Source organism: Carcharodon carcharias, chromosome 11 (assembly GCF_017639515.1).
Source record: "Carcharodon carcharias isolate sCarCar2 chromosome 11, sCarCar2.pri, whole genome shotgun sequence".
Classification (NCBI taxonomy): Eukaryota; Metazoa; Chordata; class Chondrichthyes; order Lamniformes; family Lamnidae; genus Carcharodon; species Carcharodon carcharias.
The window spans coordinates 118,387,028-118,407,078 of record NC_054477.1 but is presented as its reverse complement, the minus strand read 5'-3'; positions in this window follow the sequence as shown (position 1 = coordinate 118,407,078).

The following is a 20,051-nucleotide window of genomic DNA, read 5'->3' as shown; positions in this document are numbered from 1 at the left end:
CCCTCTCTTCAGCCTGTACTCAGGGTTTCAGTCTCTACCCATCTCTTCAGCCTGTCCTCAGGGTTTCAGTCTCAACCTGTCCTTCAGCCTGTACTCAGGCCTTCAGTCTCTACCCTTCTCTTCAGCCTGTGTACAGGTTTTTAGTCTCTACCCCTTTCTTCAACCTGTGCTCAGGATCTCAGTCTCAACCCATTCTTCAGCCCTTGCTCAAGGTTTCATTTTCTACCCCTCTCTTCAGCCTGTGCTCAGGGTTTCAGTCTCAAACTGTTCTTCAGCCGGTGCTCTGGGTTTCAGTCTCTTCCCCTCTCTTCAGCCTGTGCTTAAGGTTTCTGCCTCAACCCCTTTCTACAGCCTGTGCTCAGGGTTTCAGTCTCAAACCATTCTCCAGCCTATGCTCAGGGTTTCAGTCTCTACCCCTCTCTTCAGCCTGTGCTCAGGGTTTCAGGCTCAACCCGTCCTTCAGCCTATACTCAGGGCTTCAGTCTCTACCCATCTCTTCAGCCTCTGTTCAGGGTTTTAGTCAATACCTCTTTTTTTAGCCTGTGCTCAGGGTTTCAGTCTGTACCCCTTGCTTCACCCTGTGCTCGGGGTGTCAGTCTCTACCCTTCTCTTCAGCCTTTACTCAGGGTTTCAGTCTCTACCCATCTCTTCAGCCTGTGCTCAGGGTTTCAGTCTCAACCCGTTCTTCAGCCGGTGCTCTGGGTTTCAGTCTCTTCCCATCTCTTCGGCCTGTGCTCAGGATTTGTCTGTATCCCTCTCTTCAGCCTGTACTCAGGGTTTCAGTCTCTAGCCATCGCTTCAGCCTGTGCTCAGGGTTTCAGTCTCAACCTGTTCTTCAGTCTGTACTCAGGGTTTCAGTCTCTACCCCTCTCTTCAGCCTGCGCTCAGGGTTTCAGACTCTAACCCTCTCTTCAGCCTGAGCTCAGGGTTTCAGGCTCAACCAGTCCTTCAGCCTACAATCAGGGCTTCAGTCTCTACCCCTCTCATCAGCCTGTGTTCAGGGTTTTGGTCTCTACCTCTTTTTTCAGCCTGTGCTCAGGGTTTCACTCTGTACCCCTTTCTTCACCCTGTGCTCGGGGTGTCAGTCTCTACCCTTCTCTTCAGCCTGTGCTCAGGGTTTCAGTCTTTATCCATCTCTTCAGCCTGTGCTCGGGGTTTTAGTCGCAACCTGTTCTTCAGTCTGTACTCAGGTTTTCAGTCTCTACCCCTCTCTTCAGCCTGTGCTCAGGGTTTCAGTCTCTACCCCTTTCTTCAGCCTGTGTTCAGGGTTTCAGTCTCTACCCCTTTCTTCAGCCTGTGCTCGGGGTGTCAGTCTCAACCCTTCTCTTCAGCCTTTACTCAGGGTTTCAGTCTCTACCCATCTCTTCAGCCTGTGCTCAGGTTTTCAGTCTAAACCTGTTCTTCAGTCTGTACTCAGGGTTTCAGTCCCTACCCCGTCCTTCAGCCTATAGTCAGGGCTTCAGTCTCTACCCCTCTCTTCAGCCTGTGTTCAGGCTTTTAGTCTCTACCCATCTCTTCAGCCTGTGTTCAGGATTTTAGTCCCTACCTCTTTTTTCAGCCTGTGCTCAGGGTTTCAGTCTCTAACCCTTTCTTCACCCTGTGCTTGGGGTGTCAGTCTCTACCCTTCTCTTCAGCCTGTGCTCAGGGTTTCAGTCTTTACCCCTCTCTTCAGCCTGTGCTCTGGGTTTCAGTCTCTACCCCTCTCTTCAGACTGTGCTCTGGGTTTCAGTCTCTACCCCTCTTTTCAGCCTGTGCTCTGAGTTTCTGTCTCAATACCTTTCTTCAGCCTGTGCTCAGGGTTTCAGACTCTACCCCATTCTTCAGCCTGTGCTCAGGGTTTCAGTCTCAACCTGTTCTTCAGTCTGTACTCAGGTTTTCAGTCTCTCCACCTTTCTTCAGCCTGTTCTCAGTGTTTCAGTCTCTACCCCTTTCTTCAGCCTGTGTTCAGGGTTTCAGTCTCTACCCCTCTCTTCAGCCTGTGCTCTGGGTTTCTGTCTCAATCCCTTTCTTCAGCCTGTGCTCAGGGTTTCAGACTCTACCCCTTTCTTCAGCCTGTGCTCAGGGTTTCAGTCTCAACCTGTTCTTCAGTCTGTACTCAGGTTTTCAGTCTCTACCCCTTTCTTCAGCCTGTGCTCTGGGTTTCAGTCTCCACCCCTTTCTTCAGCCTGTCCTCAGGGTTTCAGTCTCTACCCCTCACTTCAGCCTGTGCTCTGGGTTTCAGTCTCTACCCCACTCTTCAGCCTTTTGATCAGGGTTTCAGTCTCAACCCCTTTCTTCAGCCTGTGCTCAGGGTTTCAGACTCTACCCCTTTCTTCAGCCTGTGCTCAGGGTTTCAGTCTCTAACCTTCTCTTCAGCCTGTGCTCAGGGTTTCAGTCTCAACCTGTCCTTCAGCCTGTACTCAGGCCTTCAGTCTCTACCCCTCTCTTCAGCCTGTGTACAGGTTTTTAGTCTCTACCCCTTTCTTCAGCCTGTGCTCAGGATCTCAGTCTCAACCCATTCTTCAGACCTTGCTCAGGGTTTCATTTTCTACCCCTCTCTTCAGCCTGTGCTCAGTGTTTCAGACTCTACCCCTTTCTTCAGCTTGTGCTCTGGGTTTCAGTTTCTACCCCTCTCTTCAGCCTATGCTTAAGGTTTCTGCCTCAACCCCTTTCTACAGCCTGTGCTCAGGGTTTCAGACTCTACCCATTTCTTCAGCCTGTGCTCAGGGTTTCAGTCTCAAACCGTTCTCCAGCCTGTGATCAGGGTTTCAGTCTCTACCCCTCTCTTCAGCCTGTGCTCAGGGTTTCAGTCTCAACCCGTCCTTCAGCCTATACTTAGGCTTCAGTCTCTACCCCTCTCTTCAGCCTGTGTTCAGGGTTTTAGTCAATACCTCTTTTTTTTAGCCTGTGCTCAGGGTTTCAGTCTGTACCCCTAGCTTCACCCTGTGCTCGGGGTGTCAGTCTGTACCCTTAGCTCCAGCCTATAGTCAGGGCTTCAGTCTCTACCCCTCTCTTCAGCTTGTGTTCAGGCTTTTAGTCTCTACCCCTCTCTTCAGCCTGTGTTCAGGATTTTAGTCTCTATCCCTTTCTTCAGCCTGTGGTCAGGATTTCAGTCTCAACCCGTTCTTCAGCTGGTGCTCTGGGTTTCAGTCTCTTCCCCTCTCTTCGGCCTGTGCTCAGGATTTCAGTCTGTATCCCTCTCTTCAGCCTGTACTCAGGGTTTCAGTCTCTACCCATCTCTTCAGCCTGTGCTCAGGGTTTCAGTCTCAACCTGTCCTTCAGCCTGTACTCAGGCCTTCAGTCTCTACCCTTCTCTTCAGCCTGTGTACAGGTTTTTAGTCTCTACCCCTTTCTTCAACCTGTGCTCAGGATCTCAGTCTCAACCCATTCTTCAGCCCTTGCTCAAGGTTTCATTTTCTACCCCTCTCTTCAGCCTGTGCTCAGGGTTTCAGTCTCAAACTGTTCTTCAGCCGGTGCTCTGGGTTTCAGTCTCTTCCCCTCTCTTCAGCCTGTGCTTAAGGTTTCTGCCTCAACCCCTTTCTACAGCCTGTGCTCAGGGTTTCAGTCTCAAACCATTCTCCAGCCTATGCTCAGGGTTTCAGTCTCTACCCCTCTCTTCAGCCTGTGCTCAGGGTTTCAGGCTCAACCCGTCCTTCAGCCTATACTCAGGGCTTCAGTCTCTACCCATCTCTTCAGCCTCTGTTCAGGGTTTTAGTCAATACCTCTTTTTTTAGCCTGTGCTCAGGGTTTCAGTCTGTACCCCTTGCTTCACCCTGTGCTCGGGGTGTCAGTCTCTACCCTTCTCTTCAGCCTTTACTCAGGGTTTCAGTCTCTACCCATCTCTTCAGCCTGTGCTCAGGGTTTCAGTCTCAACCTGTTCTTCAGTCTGTACTCAGGGTTTCAGTCTCTACCCCGTCCTTCAGCCTATAGTCAGGGCTTCAGTCTCTACCCCTCTATTCAGCCTGTGTTCAGGCTTTTAGTCTCTACCCCTCTCTTCAGCCTGTGTGCAGGATTTTACTCTCTACCTCTTTTTTCAGCCTGTGCTCAGGGTTTCAGTCTCTAACCCTCTCTTCAGCCTGTGCTCAGGGTTTCATTCTCAACCTGTCCTTCAGCCTGTACTCAGGGCTTCAGGCTCTACCCCTCTCTTCAGCCTGTGTTCAGGGTTTCAGTCTCTATCCCTTTCTTCAGCCTGTGCTCAGGATTTCAGTCTCAACCTGTTCTTCAGCCAGTGCTCTGGGTTTCAGTCTCTTCCCCTCTCTTCGGCCTGTGCTCAGGATTTCAGTCTGTATCCCTCTCTTCAGCCTGTACTCAGGGTTTCAGTCTCTCTCCATCTCTTCAGCCTGTGCTCAGGGTTTCAGTCTCAACCTGTTCTTAGGTCTGTACTCAGGGTTTCAGTCTCTAACCCTCTCTTCAGCCTGAGCTCAGGGTTTCAGGTCAACCAGTCCTTCAGCCTATACTCAGAGCTTCAGTCTCTACCCCTCTCTTCAGCCTCTGTTCAGAGTTTTAGTCTCTATCTCTTTTTTCAGCCTGTGCTCAGGGTTGCAGTCTGTACCCCTTTCTTCACCCTGTGCTCGGGGTGTCAGTCTCTACCCGTCTCTTAAGCCTGTGCTCAGGATTTCAGTGTTTACCAATCCCTTCAGCCTGTGCTCAGGGTTTCAGTCTCCATCTGTTCTTCAGTCTGTACTCAGGTTTTCAGTCTCTACCCCTCTCTTCAGCCTGTGCTCAGGGTTTCACTTTCTACCCCTTTCTTCAGCCTGTGTTCAGGGTTTCAGTCTCTACCCCATTCTTCAGCATGTCCTCAGGGTTTCAGTCTCTACCCCTCTTTTCAGCCTGTGCTCTGGGTTTCAGTCTCAACCTGTTCTTCAGTCTGTACTCAGGGTTTCAGTCTCTACCCCGTCCTTCAGCCTATAGTCAGGGCTTCAGTCCCTACCCCTCTCTTCAGCCTGTGTTCAGGCTTTTAGTCTCTACCCCTCTCTTCAGCCTGTGTTCAGGATTTTAGTCTCTACCTCTTTTTTCAACCTGTGCTGAGGGTTTCAGTCTCTAACCCTATCTTCACCCTGTGCTCGGGGTGTCAGTCTCTACCCTTCTCTTCAGCCTGTGCTCAGGGTTTCAGTCTTTACCCCTCTCTTCAGCCTGTGCTCTGGGTTTCAGTCTCTACCCCTCTCTTCAGCCTGTGCTCTGGGTTTCAGTCTTTACCCCTCTCTTCAGCCTGTGCTCTGGGTTTCTGTCTCAATCCCTTTCTTCAACCTGTGCTCAGGGTTTAAGACTCTACCCCTTTCTTCAGCTTGTGCTCAGGGTTTCAGTCTCTAACCCTCTCTTCAGCCTGTGCTCAGGGTTTCAGTCTCAACCCGTTCTTCAGCCGGTGCTCAGGGTTTCAGTCTCTTCCCTTCTCTTCGGCCTGTGCTCAGGATTTCAGTCTGTATCCCTCTCTTCAGCCTGTATTCAGGGTTTCAGTCTCTATCCATCTCTTCAGCCTGTGCTCAGGGTTTCAGTCTCAACCTGTTCTTCAGTCTGTACTCAGGGTTTCAGTCTCTACCCCTGTCTTCAGCCTGCGCTCAGGGTTTCAGTCTCTAACCCTCTCTTCAGACTGAGCTCAGGGTTTCAGGCTCAACCAGGCCTTCAGCCTATACTCAGGGCTTCAGTCTCTACCCCTCTCTTCAGCCTGTGTTCAGGGTTTTAGTCTCTACCTCTTTTTTCAGCCTGTGCTCAGGGTTTCAGTCTGTACCCCTTTCTTCACCCTGTGCTCGGGGTGTCAGTCTCTACCCTTCTCTTCAGCCTGTGCTCAGGGTTTCAGTCTTTACCCATCTCTTCAGCCTGTGCTCAGGGTTTCAGTCTGAACCCCTTCATTCAGCCTGTGCTCAGGGTTTCAGACTCTACCCCTTTCTTCAGCCTGTGCTCAGGGTTTCAGTCTCTAACCCTCACTTCAGCCTGTGCTCAGGGTTTCAGTCTCAACCTGTCCTTCAGCCTGTACTCAGGCCTTCAGTCTCTACCCCTCTCTTCAGCCTGTGTACAGGTTTTTAGTCTCTACTCCTTTCTTCAGCCTGGGCTCAGGATTTCAGTCTCAACCCATTCTTCATCCCTTGCTAAGGGTTTCATTCTCTACCGCTCTCTTCAGCCTGTGCTCTGGGTTTCAGTCTCTACCCCTCTCTTCAGCCTGTGCTCTGGGTTTCAGTCTCTACCCCTCTCTTCAGCCTGTGCTCTGGGTTTCTGTCTCAATACCTTTCTTCAGCCTGTGCTCAGGGTTTCAGACTCTACCCCATTCTTCAGCCTGTGCTCAGGGTTTCAGTCTCAACCTGTTTTTCAGTCTGTAATCAGGTTTTCAGTCTCTACCCGTTTCTTCAGCCTGTGCTCAGGGTTTCAGGCTCTACCCCTTTCTTCAGCCTGTGTTCAGGGTCTCAGTCTCTACCCCTTTCTTCAGCCAGTGCTCTGGGTTTCAGTCTCTACCCCGTCCTTCAGCCTATAGTCAGGGCTTCAGTCCCTACCCCTCTCTTCAGCCTGTGTTCAGGCTTTTAGTCTCTACCCCTCTCTTCAGCCTGTGTTCAGGATTTTAGTCTCTACCTCTTTTTTCACCCTGTGCTCGGGGTGTCAGTCTCTACCCTTCTCTTCAGCCTATGCTCAGGGTTTCAGTCTTTACCCCTCTCTTCAGCCTATGCTCTGGGTTTCAGTCTCTACCCCTCTCTTCAGCCTGTCCTCAGGGGTTTCAGTCTCTACCCCTCTCTTCAGCCTGTGCTCTGGGTTTCTGTCTCAAGCCCTTTCTTCAGCCTGTGCTCAGGGTTTCAGTCTCTACCGCTTTCTTCAGCCTGTGCTCTGGGTTTCAGTCTCTACCCCTTTCTTCAGCCTGTCCTCAGGGTTTCAGTCTCTACCCCTCTCTTCAGCCTGTGCTCTGGGTTTCAGTCTCTACCCCACTCTTCAGCCTTCTGCTCAGGGTTTCAGTCTCAACCCCTTTCTTCAGCCTGTGCTCAGCGTGTCAGACTCTACCCCTTTCTTCAGCCTGTGCTCAGGGTTTCATTCTCTAACCCTCTCTTCAGCCTGTGCTCAGGGTTTCAGTCTCAACCTGTTCTTCAGCCGGTGCTCTGGGTTTCAGTCTCTTCCCCTCTCTTCAGCCTGTGCTTAAGGATTCTGCCTCAACCCCTTTCTACAGCCTGTGCTCAGGGTTTCAGACTCTACCCCTTTCTTCAGCCTGTGCTCAGGGTTTAAGACTCTACCCCTTTCTTCAGCTTGTGCTCAGGGTTTCAGTCTCTAACCCTCTCTTCAGCCTGTGCTCAGGGTTTCAGTTTCAACCTGTCCTTCAGCCTGTACTCAGGGCTTCAGTCTCTATCCCTCTCTTCAGCCTGTGTTCAGGCTTTCAGTCTCTATCCCATTCTTCAGCCTGTGCTCAGGATTTCAGTCTCAACCCATTCTTCAGCCCGTGCTCAGCGTTTCATTCTCAATCCCTCTCTTCAGCCTGTGCTCAGGGTTTCAGTCTCAACCCGTTCTTCAGCCTGTGCTCCGGGTTTCAGTCTCTAACCCTCTCTTCAGCCTGTGCTCTGGGTTTCAGTCTTTACCACTCTCTTCAGCCTGTGCTCTGGGTTTGTGTCTCAATCCCTTTCTTCAACCTGTGCTCAGGGTTTAAGACTCTACCCCTTTCTTCAGCTTGTGCTCAGGGTTTCAGTCTCTAACCCTCTCTTCAGCCTGTGCTCAGGGTTTCAGTCTCAACCTGTCCTTCAGCCTGTACTCAGGGCTTCAGTCTCTATCCCATTCGTCAGCCTGTGCTCAGGATTTCAGTCTCAACCCGTTCTTCAGCCCGTGCTCAGGGTTTCATTCTCAATCCCTCTCTTCAGCCTGTGCTCAGGGTTCAGTCTCAACCTGTCCTTCAGCCTGTACTCAGGCCTTCAGTCTCTACCCCTCTCTTCAGCCTGTGCTCAGGTTTTTAGTCTCAACCCATTCTTCAGCCCTTGCTAAGGGTTTCATTCTCTACCCCTCTCTTCAGCCTGTGCTCTTGGTTTCAGTCTCTACCCCTCTCTTCAGCCTGCGCTCAGGGTTTCAGTCTCTAACCCTCTCTTCAGCCTGAGCTCAGGGTTTCAGGCTCAACCAGTCCTTCAGCCTATACTCAGGGCTTCAGTCTCTACCCCTCTCTTCAGCCTGTGTTCAGGGTTTTAGTCTCTACCTCTTTTTTCAGCCTGTGCTCAGGGTTTCAGTCTGTACCCCTTTCTTCACCCTGTGCTCGGGGTGTCAGTCTCTACCCTTCTCTTCAGCCTGTGCTCAGGGTTTCAGTCTTTACCCATCTCTTCAGCCAGTGCTCAGGGTTTCAGTCTCAACCCCTTCCTTCAGCCTGTGCTTAGGGTTTCAGACTCTATCCCTTTCTTCAGCCTGTGCTCAGGGTTTCAGTCTCTAACCCTCTCTTCAGCCTGTGCTCAGGGTTTCAGTCTCAACCTGTCCTTCAGCCTGTACTCAGGGCTTCAGTCTCTATCCATCTCTTCAGCCTGTGTTCAGGCTTTCAGTCTCTATCCCTTTCTTCAGCCTGTGCTCAGGATCTCAGTCTCAACCCATTCTTCAGACCTTGCTCAGGGTTTCATTTTCTACCCCTCTCTTCAGCCTGTGCTCAGGGTTTCAGGCTCAACCCGTCCTTCAGCCTATACTCAGAGCATCAGTCTCTACCCATCTATTCAGCCTGTGTTCAGGGTGTTAGTCAATACCTCTTTTTTTAGCCTGTGCTCAGGGTTTCAGTCTGTACCCCTTGCTTCACCCTGTGCTCGGGGTGTCAGTCTCTACCCTTCTCTTCAGCCTTTACTCAGGGTTTCAGTCTCTACCCATCTCTTCAGCCTGTGCTCAGGGTTTCAGTCTCAACCTGTTCTTCAGGCTATACTTAGGGCTTCAGTCTCTACCCCTCTCTTCAGCCTGTGTTCAGGGTTTTAGTCAATACCTCTTTTTTTTAGCCTGTGCTCAGGGTTTCAGTCTCAACCTGTTCTTCAGACGGTTCTCTGGGTTTCAGTCTCTTCCCCTCTCTTCAGCCTTTGCTTAAGGTTTCTGCCTCAACCCCTTTCTACAGCCTGTGCTCAGGCTTTCAGACTCAACCCCTTTCTTCAGCCTGTGCTCAGAGTTTCAGTCTCAAACCGTTCTTCAGCCTGTGCTCAGGGTTTCAGTCTCTACACCACTCTTCAGCCTGTGCTCAGGGTTTCAGGCTCAACCCGTCCTTCAGCCTATACTCAGGGCTTCAGTCTCTACCCCTCTCTTCAGCCTGTGTTCAGGGTTTTAGTCAATACCTCTTTTTTTAGCCTGTGCTCAGGGTTTCAGTCTGTACCCCTTTCTTCACGCTGTGCTCGGGGTGTCAGTCTCTACCCTTCTCTTCAGCCTTTACTCAGGGTTTCAGTCTCTTCCCATCTATTCAGCCTGTGCTCAGGGTTTCAGTCTCAACCTGTTCTTCAGTCTGTACTCAGGTTTTCAGTCTCTACCCCGTCCTTCAGCCTATAGTCAGGACTTCAGTCCCTACCCCTCTCTTCAGCCTGTGCTCAGGCTTTTAGTCTCTACCCTTCTCTTCAGCCTGTGCTCAGGGTTTCAGTCTTTACCCCTCTCTTCAGCCTGTGCTCTGGGATTCAGTCTCTACCCCTCTCTTCAGCCTGTGCTCTGGGTTTCAGTCTCTACCCCTCTCTTCAGCCTGTGCTCTGGGTTTCTGTCTCAATCCCTTTCTTCAGCTTGTGCTCAGGGTTTCAGTCTCTAACCCTCTCTTCAGCCTGTGCTCATGGTTTCAGTCTCAACCTGTCCTTCAGCCTGTACTCAGGGCTTCAGTCTCTACCCCTCTCTTCAGCCTGTGTTCAGGTTTCAGTCTCTATCCCTTTCTTCAGCCTGTGCTCAGGATTTCAGTCTCAACCCGTTCTTCAGCCCGTGCTCAGGGTTTCATTCTCAACCCCTCTCTTCAGCCTGTGCTCAGGGTTTCAGTCTCAACCCGTTCTTCAGCCGGTGCTCTGGGTTTCAGTCTCTTCCCATCTCTTCGGCCTGTGCTCAGGATTTGTCTGTATCCCTCTCTTCAGCCTGTACTCAGGGTTTCAGTCTCTAGCCATCGCTTCAGCCTGTGCTCAGGGTTTCAGTCTCAACCTGTTCTTCAGTCTGTACTCAGGGTTTCAGTCTCTACCCCTCTCTTCAGCCTGCGCTCAGGGTTTCAGACTCTAACCCTCTCTTCAGCCTGAGCTCAGGGTTTCAGGCTCAACCAGTCCTTCAGCCTACAATCAGGGCTTCAGTCTCTACCCCTCTCATCAGCCTGTGTTCAGGGTTTTGGTCTCTACCTCTTTTTTCAGCCTGTGCTCAGGGTTTCACTCTGTACCCCTTTCTTCACCCTGTGCTCGGGGTGTCAGTCTCTACCCTTCTCTTCAGCCTGTGCTCAGGGTTTCAGTCTTTATCCATCTCTTCAGCCTGTGCTCGGGGTTTTAGTCGCAACCTGTTCTTCAGTCTGTACTCAGGTTTTCAGTCTCTACCCCTCTCTTCAGCCTGTGCTCAGGGTTTCAGTCTCTACCCCTTTCTTCAGCCTGTGTTCAGGGTTTCAGTCTCTACCCCTTTCTTCAGCCTGTGCTCGGGGTGTCAGTCTCAACCCTTCTCTTCAGCCTTTACTCAGGGTTTCAGTCTCTACCCATCTCTTCAGCCTGTGCTCAGGTTTTCAGTCTAAACCTGTTCTTCAGTCTGTACTCAGGGTTTCAGTCCCTACCCCGTCCTTCAGCCTATAGTCAGGGCTTCAGTCTCTACCCCTCTCTTCAGCCTGTGTTCAGGCTTTTAGTCTCTACCCATCTCTTCAGCCTGTGTTCAGGATTTTAGTCCCTACCTCTTTTTTCAGCCTGTGCTCAGGGTTTCAGTCTCTAACCCTTTCTTCACCCTGTGCTTGGGGTGTCAGTCTCTACCCTTCTCTTCAGCCTGTGCTCAGGGTTTCAGTCTTTACCCCTCTCTTCAGCCTGTGCTCTGGGTTTCAGTCTCTACCCCTCTCTTCAGACTGTGCTCTGGGTTTCAGTCTCTACCCCTCTTTTCAGCCTGTGCTCTGAGTTTCTGTCTCAATACCTTTCTTCAGCCTGTGCTCAGGGTTTCAGACTCTACCCCATTCTTCAGCCTGTGCTCAGGGTTTCAGTCTCAACCTGTTCTTCAGTCTGTACTCAGGTTTTCAGTCTCTCCACCTTTCTTCAGCCTGTTCTCAGTGTTTCAGTCTCTACCCCTTTCTTCAGCCTGTGTTCAGGGTTTCAGTCTCTACCCCTCTCTTCAGCCTGTGCTCTGGGTTTCTGTCTCAATCCCTTTCTTCAGCCTGTGCTCAGGGTTTCAGACTCTACCCCTTTCTTCAGCCTGTGCTCAGGGTTTCAGTCTCAACCTGTTCTTCAGTCTGTACTCAGGTTTTCAGTCTCTACCCCTTTCTTCAGCCTGTGCTCTGGGTTTCAGTCTCCACCCCTTTCTTCAGCCTGTCCTCAGGGTTTCAGTCTCTACCCCTCACTTCAGCCTGTGCTCTGGGTTTCAGTCTCTACCCCACTCTTCAGCCTTTTGATCAGGGTTTCAGTCTCAACCCCTTTCTTCAGCCTGTGCTCAGGGTTTCAGACTCTACCCCTTTCTTCAGCCTGTGCTCAGGGTTTCAGTCTCTAACCTTCTCTTCAGCCTGTGCTCAGGGTTTCAGTCTCAACCTGTCCTTCAGCCTGTACTCAGGCCTTCAGTCTCTAGCCCTCTCTTCAGCCTGTGTACAGGTTTTTAGTCTCTACCCCTTTCTTCAGCCTGTGCTCAGGATCTCAGTCTCAACCCATTCTTCAGACCTTGCTCAGGGTTTCATTTTCTACCCCTCTCTTCAGCCTGTGCTCAGTGTTTCAGACTCTACCCCTTTCTTCAGCTTGTGCTCTGGGTTTCAGTTTCTACCCCTCTCTTCAGCCTATGCTTAAGGTTTCTGCCTCAACCCCTTTCTACAGCCTGTGCTCAGGGTTTCAGACTCTACCCATTTCTTCAGCCTGTGCTCAGGGTTTCAGTCTCAAACCGTTCTCCAGCCTGTGATCAGGGTTTCAGTCTCTACCCCTCTCTTCAGCCTGTGCTCAGGGTTTCAGTCTCAACCCGTCCTTCAGCCTATACTTAGGCTTCAGTCTCTACCCCTCTCTTCAGCCTGTGTTCAGGGTTTTAGTCAATACCTCTTTTTTTTAGCCTGTGCTCAGGGTTTCAGTCTGTACCCCTAGCTTCACCCTGTGCTCGGGGTGTCAGTCTGTACCCTTAGCTCCAGCCTATAGTCAGGGCTTCAGTCTCTACCCCTCTCTTCAGCTTGTGTTCAGGCTTTTAGTCTCTACCCCTCTCTTCAGCCTGTGTTCAGGATTTTAGTCTCTATCCCTTTCTTCAGCCTGTGGTCAGGATTTCAGTCTCAACCCGTTCTTCAGCTGGTGCTCTGGGTTTCAGTCTCTTCCCCTCTCTTCGGCCTGTGCTCAGGATTTCAGTCTGTATCCCTCTCTTCAGCCTGTACTCAGGGTTTCAGTCTCTACCCAACTCTTCAGCCTGTGCTCAGGGTTTCAGTCTCAACCTGTTCTTCAGTCTGTACTCAGGGCTTCAGTCTCTACCCCTCTCTTCAGCCTGTGTTCAGGGTTTCAGTCTCTATCCCTTTCTTCAGCCTGTGCTCAGGATTTCAGTCTTAACCCATTCTTCAGCCAGTGCTATGGGTTTCAGTCTCTTCCCCTCTCTTCGGCCTGTGCTCAGGATTTCAGTCTGTATCCCTCTCTTCAGCCTGTACTCAGGGTTTCAGTCTCTACCCATCTCTTCAGCCTGTGCTCAGGGTTTCAGTCTCAACCTGTCCTTCAGCCTGTACTCAGGCCTTCAGTCTCTACCCTTCTCTTCAGCCTGTGTACAGGTTTTTAGTCTCTACCCCTTTCTTCAACCTGTGCTCAGGATCTCAGTCTCAACCCATTCTTCAGCCCTTGCTCAAGGTTTCATTTTCTACCCCTCTCTTCAGCCTGTGCTCAGGGTTTCAGTCTCAAACTGTTCTTCAGCCGGTGCTCTGGGTTTCAGTCTCTTCCCCTCTCTTCAGCCTGTGCTTAAGGTTTCTGCCTCAACCCCTTTCTACAGCCTGTGCTCAGGGTTTCAGTCTCAAACCATTCTCCAGCCTATGCTCAGGGTTTCAGTCTCTACCCCTCTCTTCAGCCTGTGCTCAGGGTTTCAGGCTCAACCCGTCCTTCAGCCTATACTCAGGGCTTCAGTCTCTACCCATCTCTTCAGCCTCTGTTCAGGGTTTTAGTCAATACCTCTTTTTTTAGCCTGTGCTCAGGGTTTCAGTCTGTACCCCTTGCTTCACCCTGTGCTCGGGGTGTCAGTCTCTACCCTTCTCTTCAGCCTTTACTCAGGGTTTCAGTCTCTACCCATCTCTTCAGCCTGTGCTCAGGGTTTCAGTCTCAACCTGTTCTTCAGTCTGTACTCAGGGTTTCAGTCTCTACCCCGTCCTTCAGCCTATAGTCAGGGCTTCAGTCTCTACCCCTCTATTCAGCCTGTGTTCAGGCTTTTAGTCTCTACCCCTCTCTTCAGCCTGTGTGCAGGATTTTACTCTCTACCTCTTTTTTCAGCCTGTGCTCAAGGTTTCAGTCTCTAACCCTCTCTTCAGCCTGTGCTCAGGGTTTCATTCTCAACCTGTCCTTCAGCCTGTACTCAGGGCTTCAGGCTCTACCCCTCTCTTCAGCCTGTGTTCAGGGTTTCAGTCTCTATCCCTTTCTTCAGCCTGTGCTCAGGATTTCAGTCTCAACCTGTTCTTCAGCCAGTGCTCTGGGTTTCAGTCTCTTCCCCTCTCTTCGGCCTGTGCTCAGGATTTCAGTCTGTATCCCTCTCTTCAGCCTGTACTCAGGGTTTCAGTCTCTCTCCATCTCTTCAGCCTGTGCTCAGGGTTTCAGTCTCAACCTGTTCTTAGGTCTGTACTCAGGGTTTCAGTCTCTAACGCTCTCTTCAGCCTGAGCTCAGGGTTTCAGGTCAACCAGTCCTTCAGCCTATACTCAGAGCTTCAGTCTCTACCCCTCTCTTCAGCCTCTGTTCAGAGTTTTAGTCTCTATCTCTTTTTTCAGCCTGTGCTCAGGGTTGCAGTCTGTACCCCTTTCTTCACCCTGTGCTCGGGGTGTCAGTCTCTACCCGTCTCTTAAGCCTGTGCTCAGGATTTCAGTGTTTACCCATCCCTTCAGCCTGTGCTCAGGGTTTCAGTCTCCATCTGTTCTTCAGTCTGTACTCAGGTTTTCAGTCTCTACCCCTCTCTTCAGCCTGTGCTCAGGGTTTCAGTTTCTACCACTTTCTTCAGCCTGTGTTCAGGGTTTCAGTCTCTACCCCTTTCTTCAGCATGTCCTCAGGGTTTCAGTCTCTACCCCTCTTTTCAGCCTGTGCTCTGGGTTTCAGTCTCAACCTGTTCTTCAGTCTGTACTCAGGGTTTCAGTCTCTACCCCGTCCTTCAGCCTATAGTCAGGGCTTCAGTCCCTACCCCTCTCTTCAGCCTGTGTTCAGGCTTTTAGTCTCTACCCCTCTCTTCAGCCTGTGTTCAGGATTTTAGTCTCTACCTCTTTTTTCAACCTGTGCTGAGGGTTTCAGTCTCTAACCCTATCTTCACCCTGTGCTCGGGGTGTCAGTCTCTACCCTTCTCTTCAGCCTGTGCTCAGGGTTTCAGTCTTTACCCCTCTCTTCAGCCTGTGTTCTGGGTTTCAGTCTCTACCCCTCTCTTCAGCCTGTGCTCTGGGTTTCAGTCTTTACCCCTCTCTTCAGCCTGTGCTCTAGGTTTCTGTATCAGTCCCTTTCTTCAACCTGTGTTCAGGGTTTAAGACTCTACCCCTTTCTTCAGCTTGTGCTCAGGGTTTCAGTCTCTAACCCTCTCTTCAGCCTGTGCTCAGGGTTTCAGTCTCAACCCGTTCTTCAGCCGGTGCTCAGGGTTTCAGTCTCTTCCCTTCTCTTCGGCCTGTGCTCAGGATTTCAGTCTGTATCCCTCTCTTCAGCCTGTATTCAGGGTTTCAGTCTCTACCCATCTCTTCAGCCTGTGCTCAGGGTTTCAGTCTCAACCTGTTCTTCAGTCTGTACTCAGGGTTTCAGTCTCTACCCCTCTCTTCAGCCATCGCTCAGGGTTTCAGTCTCTAACCCTCTCTTCAGACTGAGCTCAGGGTTTCAGGCTCAACCAGGCCTTCAGCCTATACTCAGGGCTTCAGTCTCTACCCCTCTCTTCAGCCTGTGTTCAGGGTTTTAGTCTCTACCTCTTTTTTCAGCCTGTGCTCAGGGTTTCAGTCTGTACCCCTTTCTTCACCCTGTGCTCGGGGTGTCAGTCTCTACCCTTCTCTTCAGCCTGTGCTCAGGGTTTCAGTCTTTACCCATCTCTTCAGCCTGTGCTCAGGGTTTCAGTCTGAACCCCTTCATTCAGCCTGTGCTCAGGGTTTCAGACTCTACCCCTTTCTTCAGCCTGTGCTCAGGGTTTCAGTCTCTAACCCTCACTTCAGCCTGTGCTCAGGGTTTCAGTCTCAACCTGTCCTTCAGCCTGTACTCAGGCCTTCAGTCTCTACCCCTCTCTTCAGCCTGTGTACAGGTTTTTAGTCTCTACTCCTTTCTTCAGCCTGGGCTCAGGATTTCAGTCTCAACCCATTCTTCATCCCTTGCTAAGGGTTTCATTCTCTACCGCTCTCTTCAGCCTGTGCTCTGGGTTTCAGTCTCTACCCCTCTCTTCAGCCTGTGCTCTGGGTTTCAGTCTCTACCCCTCTCTTCAGCCTGTGCTCTGGGTTTCTGTCTCAATACCTTTCTTCAGCCAGTGCTCAGGGTTTCAGACTCTACCCCATTCTTCAGCCTGTGCTCAGGGTTTCAGTCTCAACCTGTTTTTCAGTCTGTAATCAGGTTTTCAGTCTCTACCCGTTTCTTCAGCCTGTGCTCAGGGTTTCAGGCTCTACCCCTTTCTTCAGCCTGTGTTCAGGGTCTCAGTCTCTACCCCTTTCTTCAGCCAGTGCTCTGGGTTTCAGTCTCTAGCCCGTCCTTCAGCCTATAGTCAGGGCTTCAGTCCCTACCCCTCTCTTCAGCCTGTGTTCAGGATTTTAGTCTCTACCTCTTTTTTCACCCTGTGCTCGGGGTGTCAGTCTCTACCCTTCTCTTCAGCCTATGCTCAGGGTTTCAGTCTTTACCCCTCTCTTCAGCCTATGCTCTGGGTTTCAGTCTCTACCCCTCTCTTCAGCCTGTCCTCAGGGGTTTCAGTCTCTACCCCTCTCTTCAGCCTGTGCTCTGGGTTTCTGTCTCAAGCCCTTTCTTCAGCCTGTGCTCAGGGTTTCAGTCTCTACCGCTTTCTTCAGCCTGTGCTCTGGGTTTCAGTCTCTACCCCTTTCTTCAGCCTGTCCTCAGGGTTTCAGTCTCTACCCCTCTCTTCAGCCTGTGCTCTGGGTTTCAGTCTCTACCCCACTCTTCAGCCTTCTGCTCAGGGTTTCAGTCTCAACCCCTTTCTTCAGCCTATGCTCAGCGTGTCAGACTCTACCCCTTTCTTCAGCCTGTGCTCAGGGTTTCATTCTCTAACCCTCTCTTCAGCCTGTGCTCAGGGTTTCAGTCTCAACCTGTTCTTCAGCCGGTGCTCTGGGTTTCAGTCTCTTCCCCTCTCTTCAGCCTGTGCTTAAGGATTCTGCCTCAACCCCTTTCTACAGCCTGTGCTCAGGGTTTCAGACTCTACCCCTTTCTTCAGCCTGTGCTCAGGGTTTAAGACTCTACCCCTTTCTTCAGCTTGTGCTCAGGGTTTCAGTCTCTAACCCTCTCTTCAGCCTGTGCTCAGGGTTTCAGTTTCAACCTGTCCTTCAGCCTGTACTCAGGGCTTCAGTCTCTATCCCTCTCTTCAGCCTGTGTTCAGGCTTTCAGTCTCTATCCCATTCTTCAGCCTGTGCTCAGGATTTCAGTCTCAACCCATTCTTCAGCCCGTGCTCAGGGTTTCATTCTCAATCCCTCTCTTCAGCCTGTGCTCAGGGTTTCAGTCTCAACCCGTTCTTCAGCCTGTGCTCCGGGTTTCAGTCTCTAACCCTCTCTTCAGCCTGTGTACAGGTTTTTAGTCTCTACCCCTTTCTTCAACCTGTGCTCAGGATCTCAGTCTCAACCCATTCTTCAGCCCTTGCTCAAGGTTTCATTTTCTACCCCTCTCTTCAGCCTGTGCTCAGGGTTTCAGTCTCAACCTGTTCTTCAGCCGGTGCTCTGGGTTTCAGTCTCTTCCCCTCTCTTCAGCCTGTGCCTAAGGTTTCTGCCTCAACCCCTTTCTACAGCCTGTGCTCAGGGTTTCAGTCTCTACCCCTTTCTTCAGCCTGTGCTCAGGGTTTCAGTCTCAAACCGTTCTCCAGCCTATGCTCAGGGTTTCAGTCTCTACCCCTCTCTTCAGCCTGTGCTCAGGGTTTCAGGCTCAACCCGTCCTTCAGCCTATACTCAGGGCTTCAGTCTCTACCCATCTCTTCAGCCTGTGTTCAGGGTTTTAGTCTCTACCTCTGTTTTCAGCCTGTGCTCAGGGTTTCAGTCTGTACCCCTTTCTTCACCCAGTGCTCGGGGTGTCAGTCTCTACCCTACTCTTCAGCCTGTGCTCAGGGTTTCAAACTCAACCCCTTTCTTCAGCCTGTGCTCAGGTTTTCAGAATCTACCCCTTTCTTCAGCCTGTGCTCAGGGTTTCAGTCTCAACCTGTCCTTCAGCCTGTACTCAGACCTTCAGTCTCTACCCCTCTCTTCAGCCTGTGTACAGGTTTTTAGTCTCTACCCCTTTCTTCAGCCTGTGCTCAGGATCTCAGTCTCAGCCCATTCTTCAGCCCTTGCTCAGGGTTTCATTCTCTACCACTCTCTTCAGCCTGTGCTCAGGGTTTCAGTCTCAACCTGTTTTTCAGCCTGTGCTCAGGGTTTCAAGTCTCAAACAGTTCTCCAGCCTTTGCTCAGGGTTTCAGTCTCTACCCCTCTCTTCAGCCTGTGCTCAGGGTTTCAGTCTGTACCCCTTTCTTCACCCTGTGCTCGGGGTGTCAGTCTCTACCCTTCTCTTCAGTCTTTCTTCAGGGTTTCAGTCTCTACCCCTCTCTTCAGCCTGCGATCAGGGTTTCAGTCTCTACCCTACTCTTCAGCCTGTGCTCAGGGTTTCAGTCTCAACCCCTTTCTTCAGCCTGTGCTCAGGGTTTCAGTCTCTACCCCTTTCTTCAGCCTGTGCTCTGGGTTTCAGTCTTTACCACTCTCTTCAGCCTGTGCTCTGGGTTTGTGTCTCAATCCCTTTCTTCAACCTGTGCTCAGGGTTTAAGACTCTACCCCTTTCTTCAGCTTGTGCTCAGGGTTTCAGTCTCTAACCCTCTCTTCAGCCTGTGCTCAGGGTTTCAGTCTCAACCTGTCCTTCAGCCTGTACTCAGGGCTTCAGTCTCTATCCCATTCGTCAGCCTGTGCTCAGGATTTCAGTCTCAACCCGTTCTTCAGCCCGTGCTCAGGGTTTCATTCTCAATCCCTCTCTTCAGCCTGTGCTCAGGGTTCAGTCTCAACCTGTCCTTCAGCCTGTACTCAGGCCTTCAGTCTCTACCCCTCTCTTCAGCCTGTGCTCAGGTTTTTAGTCTCAACCCATTCTTCAGCACTTGCTAAGGGTTTCATTCTCTACCCCTCTCTTCAGCCTGTGCTCTTGGTTTCAGTCTCTACCCCTCTCTTCAGCCTGCGCTCAGGGTTTCAGTCTCTAACCCTCTCTTCAGCCTGAGCTCAGGGTTTCAGGCTCAACCAGTCCTTCAGCCTATACTCAGGGCTTCAGTCTCTACCCCTCTCTTCAGCCTGTGTTCAGGGTTTTAGTCTCTACCTCTTTTTTCAGCCTGTGCTCAGGGTTTCAGTCTGTACCCCTTTCTTCACCCTGTGCTTGGGGTGTCAGTCTCTACCCTTCTCTTCAGCCTGTGCTCAGGGTTTCAGTCTTTACCCATCTCTTCAGCCAGTGCTCAGGGTTTCAGTCTCAACCCCTTCCTTCAGCCTGTGCTTTGGGTTTCAGACTCTATCCCTTTCGTCAGCCTGTGCTCAGGGTTTCAGTCTCTAACCCTCTCTTCAGCCTGTGCTCAGGGTTTCAGTCTCAACCTCTCCTTCAGCCTGTACTCAGGGCTTCAGTCTCTATCCATCTCTTCAGCCTGTGTTCAGGCTTTCAGTCTCTATCCCATTCTTCAGCCTGTGCTCAGGATTTCAGTCTCAACCCATTCTTCAGCCCGTGCTCAGGGTTTCATTCTCAATCCCTCTCTTCAGCCTTGCTCAGGGTTTCAGTCTCAACCCGTTCTTCAGCCTGTGCTCTGGGTTTCAGTCTCTTCCCTTCTCTTCGGCCTGTGCTCAGGATTTCAGTCTGTATCGCTATCTTCAGCCTGTACTCAGGGTTTCACTCTCTACCCATCTCTTCAGCCTGTGCTCAGAGTTTCAGTCTCAACCTGTTCTTCAGTCTGTACTCAGGGTTTCAGTCTCAACCCGTTCTTCAGCCTGTGCTCTGGGTTTCAGTCTCTTCCCTTCTCTTCGGCCTGTGCTCAGGATTTCAGTCTGTATCGCTATCTTCAGCCTGTACTCAGGGTTTCACTCTCTACCCATCTCTTCAGCCTGTGCTCAGAGTTTCAGTCTCAACCTGTTCTTCAGTCTGTACTCAGGGTTTCAGTCTCTACCCCTCTCTTCAGCCTGCACTCAGGGTTTCAGTCTCTAACCCTCTCTTCAGCCTGAGCTCAGGGTTTCAGGCTCAACCAGGCCTTCAGCCTATACTCAGGGCTTCAGTCTCTACCTCTCTCTTCAGCCTGTGTTCAGGGTTTTAGTCTCTACCTCTTTTTTCAGCCTGTGCTCAGGGTTTCAGTCTGTACACCTTTCTTCACCCTGTGCTCGGGGTGTCAGTCTCTACCCTTCTCTTCAGCCTGTGCTCAGGGTTTCAGTCTTTACCCATCTCTTCAGCCAGTGCTCAGGGTTTCAGTCTCAACCCCTTCCTTCAGCCTGTGCTCAGGGTTTCGGACTCTACCCCTTTCTTCAGCCTGTGCTCAGGGTTTCAGTCTCTAACCCTCTCATCAGCCTGTGCTCAGGGTTTCAGTCTCAACCTGTCCTTCAGCCTGTACTCAGGCCTTCAGTCTCTACCCCTTTCTTCAGCCTGTGCTCAGGATTTCATTCTCCACCCATTCTTCAGCCCTTGCTCAGGG